This window comes from Octopus bimaculoides, chromosome 20, assembly GCF_046866305.1.
Source record: "Octopus bimaculoides isolate indiv1 chromosome 20, ASM4686630v1, whole genome shotgun sequence".
Classification (NCBI taxonomy): domain Eukaryota; kingdom Metazoa; phylum Mollusca; class Cephalopoda; order Octopoda; family Octopodidae; genus Octopus; species Octopus bimaculoides.
In genome coordinates, this window is record NC_142947.1 from 36,187,202 (window position 1) to 36,189,867 (window position 2,666).

Consider the following 2,666-nt stretch of genomic DNA (forward strand, 5'->3'; position numbering starts at 1 on the left):
TGTTTGTGGGGAGAAAATTGTTGAAAATTATCAATAGATGTGTGAGTGAGAAAGAAATGAGAAGGGAAGTTTTGGGATGTGCTAGAAACAACAGCTAGATATCCCTTAAATCATAGATTTTCCTCTGAAATTATTAACAATTTTTTAAAACCGAAAATGTTTCTCTCACGGGTTTTAAGTGCGTAGTAAAAAAAACAAAATTTCGAAAGATGCCTCCTATCATTCAGAAAGCTTTCATGAAAAACATTGGAAAAATCCCCGTCAAAACGAAGAAATTCCAACTTATCTGGGGGATCTGATCCGAAACTCCGTTTCCCAGAAACTCCTCCACCCCTATCCCTCCCGCTCCCTTCCAAAAATTTAGCCCGAAAATTTCTTTGTAATCGTAATCTACACCGTTTGAAAAGTATTTGTGTAAAATTTCATTAAGAAATACCTATCTTCCAGAAAGTTATGAGAGGGAAAATGTCAGGTCCTGTGAATTTTCCGAAACTCCTCTCCCCAACCCTTCGGAAAATTTTTTTCCAATAAATCTTTACATACACTCAATCCTCAGGATATAAGCGATTATTTGGTGAAAGTTTTGTTAAAAGGTATCCATTTTTATAGAAACTATGAGGCAACAAATCGGTAGGGTATTAAACTGTAGATATGCCATTTTCAATAATAGTTAACGTTAACGGATTAACGTTAACTTCCGTTACATTTTCAAAGAATTAACACATTAACAATTAACGAAGTTAACTTTTCGATTAACAGTACCCACCTCTGTATATATATATATAAGGGATAAAAATCTAAATTTACAGGTAAAAACTCAATTAAATTCAATTTATCAAAAATTAAAAATAAAATAAGTTTCACAGTATATAATATAAAAATATTTAATTTAGAGAAAAGAACCAAAGTTCATGAACTCATCCATGAAAATCCACAGTCACATACAGAAAAATTTAATAAGTAAATACACTAAAAATAATATTATTATTCATTATTTTATGATTATTACTTTGTATCTTATTATAGTTCTTTTTAGTGTATTTACTTATTAAATTTTTCTATATGTGACTGGATTTTTATGGATGAGTTCATGAACTTTGGTTCTTTTCTCTAAATTATATATTTTTGTATATATATATATATATATATATATATATATATATATATATATATAAATTCAATAATAGGACGAATTCTTTTACAAGAATTTATCAAGTAGCTAGCGTGAAAAAAAACTCATAAGGGAAAAATTCATCATTTATTCCCGATATAAATATATATATATATATATATATATATGGGAGAATATACAAAAAATAACAACGGACGAGGACAGGTGGTGTAAATAACAAAAGTATATATTAGTATGACGCTCGGGAATACGGAAAGTCTTTGACGTTTCGAGCTACGCTCTTCAACAGAAAGAATACGGAGACAAGGAGAAAAACACGGAGAAAAAAAATTGATTATATACATATATAATACAAATAATAAATGAGTATATGCATATATACGTACATGTATGTACATACCTACAACTACCTGTATATATAGATGCATATCTGGGTACAGGACGTTGCAAACAAAATGTAGACAAAATGATAAACAGAGCACAGAAAACACACACACACACACACACACACACATATAAATATATATATATATATATATATATATATATATATATATATATATATATATATATATATATATATATATATATATATATATATATATTATTGAGTGAGAGAGCAACGCATGCCAACAATGTGACACTGGAGTACAAATATACGAAGCCAAATATACTCATCATGACTACCCGTCTGCTAAGGGTGTACCAGGCACACGCATCACAACCATATGTAACCATATGTGCGCGGCATGGTGATCTCATATCAAGACGTATGTAGGTGTGTGTACATACATACATACATGAATGGGTAGACAAATGAAAGAAAGAGACACTCAATACATTTAGTAGAAGTTATCTATATCATTATTTTTTAAAAACCGTTTGATTCGACCCATGAAACTTAAAGCTTCGTCGGCTTGTTACAAGGATCTACCTCCATTAGGCTCCATGGGGCTGGATGAAACTGTTTTTAAATAGTAATAATAATACATATATACATTTTTTCTTTTATTCTTTTTTTACACGTGTCAGTCATTTGACTGTGGACATGCTGGAGCACCGTATTAAAAGGTTTTAGCCTTAGAAATCGACCCCAGGTTTTATTCTTTGTAAGCCTAGAACTTGGCTTATCGATCTCTTTATGCCGAACTAAGTAACGAGTACTTAACCACACAATCATCGAGGGGACAAAAACACCATCATGGGGTGACGAACACAGACGCACACACATAAATATCCCATTACTTCCCATAATTCTATTAACTGGATTTTTTTTTATGAAACTTTGATTTCTAGCATAAAACAGCCTTAGAAACACGCTGGAATGATCAAAATAACATTTCAAAATAACATAGAAATAAGCGAGATATTGGGTGAAAAATTAGCAAACCTCATTTGAATATCAGAGAAATATACCTAGTAGATATTGCAAAAAGGTTAGATATGTGTAAATATTGACAGATAATTACGAAATTTGTAATTTTTAAGTGATCTCATATGAGATCACTGGTAGGTAATGGGATGATTGGTCGGT